Raw genomic sequence first — 6301 nt, forward strand, 5'->3', positions numbered from 1 at the left:
TTTCATGTATACTGCCACAGCTAAGTTTGGTAATTTGCTGATAGTCAGCGCTAGTCACACACATGGCGAGTTCAGCTGCGGAGCGAGCTTTCTGTGTGTTGAAGTTCGGCAAAAACAAGTGTTCAACGGATGTTTAGAACCAAGTACGGTAAGAAGCCACCAACAAGGAACGTTATTTACCACTGGCACAACAAATTCGTTACGACGGATTGCTTGTGCCCGGCAAAGAGAAGCAGATGTCCCAGTGTGAGTGTAGTGAATGTGGAGTGTGTCCGAGAGACATTCATAAGAAGTCCAAAGAAATCAGTGCGTCGTGCATCCCGTGAACTCGAAATGGCTCCAATGACAGTGTGGAAAGTCCTGCGACAGAAGCTGTCTATGAAACCATTCGAATTGGAGCTAATGCAGAAGCTCAATGACGACGATGGTGGTGGTGGTGGTGGTTAGTGTTTAACGTCCCGTCGACAACGAGGTCATTAGAGACGGAGCGCAAGCTCGGGTTAGGGAAGGAGTGGGAAGGAAATCGGCCGTGCCCTTTCAAAGGAACCATCCCGGCATTTGCCTGAAACGATTTAGGGAAATCACGGAAAACCTAAATCAGGATGGCCGGAGACGGGATTGAACCGTCGTCCTCCCGAATGCGAGTCCAGTGTGCTAACCACTGCGCCACCTCGCCCGGTCAATGACGACGACAAAGACAAGGATTTTGAGTTTTGTTCGCAGTTGCCACAACTGAATGAGAATGGGGATGGCATTGTTCATCGTTTAAGTTTTAGCGACGAAACCACTTTCCACACTAATGGGAAAATGAACAGGCATTATTGTCGAAAATGAGGTACAAAACATTCACACGAATGCATTGAATTTGAGTGTGAGTCTACAAAGGTAAATGCTTCTTGTGGTTACGTCGAAAACTGTACGGGCCATTCTTCTTCGCCGAGAGCACTGTGACTGGATATTCCTACTTAGACATGTTGCAGCAATGGCTGATGCCTCAAATGCAATCAGACTCTCAGTTCACCTTTCGGCAGCATGGGGCTCCTCCCTATTTTCATCGTGAAGTTCGTGGGTACCTGAACACGGAGCTGCCGCATTGATGGATCGGCCGTGCTATAGAAGGGGACAGCTGTTTCATGAAATTGCCTGCCCGATCACTAGATCTCACTCCGTGTGAATTTTTCCTGTGGGGACACATTAAAGATCTGGTGTATATACCGTCTCTACCACGTGATGTAGCAGATCTCCGAGAGAGAATACGGGAAGAGACTGCCACAGTCGACGACGCCATGCTGGAAACGGGTAAGGCAGGAATTCGACCACCGTATTGACGTCTGCCGGGTCACTCATGGTTCACATATCGAATGTTTGTAAAGAAAAACTTCAAACGGTTCAAATGGCTCTGAGCACTATGCGACTTAACTTCTCAGGTCATCAGTCGCCTAGAACTTAGAACTAAGTAAACCTAACTAACCTAAGGACATCACACACATCCATGCCCGAGGCAGGATTCGAACCTGCGACCGTAGAAAGAAGAACTTTCAGAGTTTTTCTTCAAAATGCAATATGTATGACATCTGTACAATGTTTAGTTCTTGTGCAATGAATAATTGAAGGTGTTTCCCGACTTCATGTACACCCTATGAGGAACGTTGTACATATTTCATTCTGACTTTATCTCTCGGACGCGATCGCAAATGAGTCTACTACATCAGACCAGTTTTCTTGTGACTGATTGACAGAGACCTCCAACCAAGTCTAAAGCTAAATTTCATATGCAGCAACATATTGCGTAATGTACTCCAAACGCAATATCATTATCAACCCCTATTTTTGATTGCAAACTTTTTCGAATTTCGCACAGTGTCTTACTTAAGTGTCTTACTTAAATGCAAATATCACAATAACTATGACCATTAACGAAATGGTGGGCACACCATCATGAAGCTGAAATGAAATATTTTTTACGAATTAGTTTTTGAGAAATCGTTTGAGAAAACCTGCAGGGCATGCGCCTTGTTTCTGTCATTGCAGCATGTAGCTGACTGGCATGATGTCGCCTAACATTGCTGGTGTCTCCTTCTGAACAAACAAATGAACTCACCCAGCACATCGGACAAAAATTGGTCATAGTGATTTGGCCACCGTATCCTGTTCGGACTCAACTACACGGAACCCACTGGCTCCTTACTGTTACTGTTGTCACTGACACCCCGCCATCTAGACTCCAGAATGGTTTTGACAGTCTGAAAAGCCTGTGTGGCCCTTCCTAGCCTAGTTTACATTGACAGAGCATGTCAAGGTGGCGCCAGACGTCAGCATTCAGCGGTTACTGAGTGGTCTAAATGGTTCAAATGGCTCTGAGCACTATGGGACTTAACATCTTAGGTCATCCGTCCCCTAGAACTTAGAACTACTGAAACCTAACTAACCTAAGGACATCACACACATCCATGCCCGAGGCAGGATTCGAACCTGCGACCGTAGCAGTCCCGCGGTTCCGGACTGCAGCGCCTAGAACCGCACGGCCACCGGCTGAGTGGTCTGCTACAATGAACGTAGAGATACGAAGTACGCATTTTCAGTCCGCAGCTCGTGTTCGTGCGGTAGCGTTCTCGCTTCCCGCGCCCGGGTTCCCGGGTTCGATTCCCGGCGGGGTCAGGGATTTTCTCTGCCTCGTTATGACTGGGTGTTTGTGATGTCCTTAGGTTAGTTAGGTTTAAGTAGTTCCAAGTTGTAGGGGACTGATGACCGTAGATGTTAAGTCCCATAGTGCTCGGAGCCATTTGAACCATTTTGAACGCATTTTCAACCTGAATGAGATCATCAAGGAAAAACTGGAGCAGGACTCTCATTTTCAGAGTTCAGTAAAAGCTTAATTATATACATAGATGATGCTGATAATAATAATGATAATAATGATGATGATGATAATAATACGAGGGTGAGTCAAATGAAAACCTTATATTTGTAATAACAAATAGAAATTTCGCGCCGTTATCCTATAAGTTGGTAAGCGTGCTACAAACGCTGCCTGTAGGTGGAAACATAGTGCAGATGCACACATACCGTCACAGTATCAGTATAAAGATGGCCGCCCCTCTTGCGACTTGCACCACGGAAGAACAGCGTTCTGTTATTCGGTTTTTGCGTAGTGAAGGTGTGAAACCTACTGAAATTCATCGACGAATGAAGGTTCAGTACGGTGGTGCATGTTTGTCGCAGCAGCAAGTCTACGAATGGAGTAGGAAGTTCGCAAATGATGTGACTTCGGTGGAAGATGCTCCTTGTCCAGGTCAGGCACAACGAGTTGTGACTCCACAGAACATTGCAGCAGTTGAAGCCTTAGTGAAGGAAAACCGCCGAGTGACACTGAATGACGCAATGGGAGGAAAACCGTTATAATGAAGAGGTACGCCACGCGGTGCATGAGTGGTTGCACGGACTACCAAAAGAATTTTTTTCTAAAGGAATTTATGCACTTTGTAACCGCTGGAGGATTTGCATTGAGCGTGGGGGACATTATGTAGAAAAGTTATGCAGTTTTCTTCCACTTCTGCACAATAAATAATATTTTAAAAATATTTAAGGTTTTCATTTGACTCACCCTCGTGATTTCGTGCGATGCAGTGGCATGGTGCAAGTCATTCAATTGGCCACCCTTTCAGTGATTTGCGTCTCCCGAACCTAGTTACCCAACCAGGGAAAGGAGACCTGCAGTTTAACGTGGATCTGAACTACGCTTTGTTTCTGATGACTCCTCATATCGTACAGAGACGAGAGCTAGGATAAAACGTAGCCTAAGAAGTATGTGGTCTGACGAAGATTTAATCCCGCGGCCTCTCGGTTTCCAGGTACGTGCTTTACCGCTTTTTTTTCTTTATATTGTTCGTTATCGTTCTCGTTATTAGATCCGGGCGGACGTCACAAGACACTTCTTCGAAGTCATCGTTGAATATTTCACTTACTTTTTTTTTTTTCTCTGACCGAAGATATTGAGCTACCGTGCTGGCATCTACAGGGTATGTATGATGAGTGAGTTTGCGAGTGTCGAAATGTGCGACTACGTGACTATATCTTTCTTTCTGATTGCATTCACTTAAAACCTTAAATTTGTTACGCCACCAAGGAATCATGGTCTTAGTATTTGACACAAATTTCAACTTGATATATTCATCTACATCTACATCCATACTCCGCAAGCCACCTGACGGTGTGTGGCGGAGGGTACCTTGAGTACCTTTATCGGTTGTCCCTTCTATTCCAGTCTCGTATTGTTCGTGGAAAGAAGGATCGTCGATATGCCTCTGTGTGGGCTCTAATCTCTCTGATTTTATCCTCATGGTCTCTTCGCGAGATATACGTGGGAGGGAGCAAAAAGCTGCTGGACTCCTCGGTGAAGGTATGTTCTCGAAACTTCAACAAAAGCCCGTACCGAGCTACTGAGCGTCTCTCCTGCAGAGTCTTCCACTGGAGTTTATCTATCATCTCCGTAACGCTTTCGCGATTACTAAATGATCCTGTAATGAAGCGCGCTGCTCTCCGTTGGATCTTCTCTATCTCTTCTATCAACCCTATCTGGTACGGATCCCCCACTGCTGAGCAGTATTCAAGCAGTGGGCGAACAAGCGTACTGTAACCTACTTCTTTTGTTTTCGGATTGCATTTCCTAACGATTCTTCCATTTTATATCACTCCTAATGCGTACTCCGAGATAACTTATGGAATTAACTGCTTCCAGTTGCTGACCTGCTATATTGTAGCTAAATGATAAGGGATCTTTCTTTCTATGTATTCGCAGCACATTACACTTGTCTACATTGATATTCAGTTGCCATTCCCTGTGCCATGCGTCAATTCGCAGCAGATGGTCCTGCATTTCAGTACAATTTTCCATTGTTACAACCTCTCGATATACCACAGCATCATCCGCAAAAAAGCCTCAGTGAACTTCCGATGTCATCCACAAGGTCATTTATGTATATTGTGAATAGCAACTGCGGCACACCTGAAATCACTCTTACTTCGGAAGACTTCTCTCCATTGAGAATGACATGCTGCGTTCTGTTATCTAGGAACTCTTCAATCCAATCACACAATTGGTCTGATAGTCCATATGCTCTTACTTTGTTCATTAAACGACTGAGAAAAAGTGGTCTTAACAGGCAGGCAGACAGACACACAGGCAGGCAGAAAGATGGACAGACGCACGGAAAGCAAAGTAGTCCTACAATAGTTCTGTTCTTACTGATTGAGGTGCATTGTACCCTCAAATTTTCTTGGCAATAAAGGAATTTGTAGGGTTAGACCCACGTCAGGAGTGACGACACATGCAAATGCCATGGAGATTTGAAAGGAACTCACAAACTGAACCTTGCGTATCTGTCTGTGGAAAGGTAATCCGTTAGAACGCAGTCATATGAATAACCAATGTCCTGGTCTGATGCGTCTTGTCGTTCCACTACAATGGTAAGGTAATCTACTTCAAAGCAGAGTAATCTTTGTGCAAACTGGTTGGTTTTGAGAAATGAACTTGTAGCGATGCACGCCAGCTTGGACGAGCAGTTGAAAACGCTGCCCGTAAAGCTGTGGGAAGCCCAGTTTGTGTTTATAGTTGGGAAGCGCGTGTGCTCGTGTTGGAACGGACTGGACAGCGCGTACCGGTCTGTTAATTTTCTTCGGCTAGTTTTGGGAACGCCTGCACGTTATTTAGCGGTGTTCGTTTCCGCGGATCAGTTCGCTGCGGCACCTCATCTGCATCTCCTCGCCTCGCCGCGGGCAGAACCCCGGCCGTGTTCGCAGTGCGGTTGCGCTGTTTTTACGTCCCCGTTCGCTGCAGCTATGGGCGCTGGGCCTCGCCTCGCCTCGCCCGCCGGGAGAATAAACTCTCCTAGCCGGCAACCGGTCTGAGAGCCGTAAGCCGGCCGGATAGCGTTGTTATCTTTAGTTATGCGCTGCGCTGCGCCGGGTACACTCATCTGCATTGCGAAAGCGCTAAGCACTGCATCTTGGACTTCCCGCCGCGGATGCATGCGCGGCTGTCTCCTCCACTTGCCTGGCCGTCGCTTCCCGAGCTCTAAAATAATTACCTTCTAATTTATTCTTTCACAAACTGTGTAAACAGGGTGGTCCATTATAGTGACCGGGCCAAATATCTCACGAAATAAGCATCAAACGAAAAAACTACAAAGAACGTAACTCGTCTAGCTTGAAGGGGGAAACCAGATGGCGCTATTGTTGGACCGCTAGATGGCGCTGCCATAGGTCAAACGGATATCAACTGCGTTTTTTTAAAAATAGGAAC

General features: G+C 46.0%; 1 non-coding gene across 1 annotated transcript; it reads right to left on the reverse strand.

Moving 5' to 3' along the window:
- Positions 1-603: 603 nt before the first annotated feature.
- Trnaa-cgc (transfer RNA alanine (anticodon CGC)) lies at positions 604-676 on the reverse strand. Its single transcript has one exon. It is a non-coding gene; the product is annotated as a tRNA-Ala (tRNA).
- Between the last annotated feature and the right edge of the window lie 5625 nt (positions 677-6301).

This window comes from Schistocerca nitens, chromosome 9 (genome assembly GCF_023898315.1).
Source record: "Schistocerca nitens isolate TAMUIC-IGC-003100 chromosome 9, iqSchNite1.1, whole genome shotgun sequence".
Classification (NCBI taxonomy): Eukaryota; Metazoa; Arthropoda; class Insecta; order Orthoptera; family Acrididae; genus Schistocerca; species Schistocerca nitens.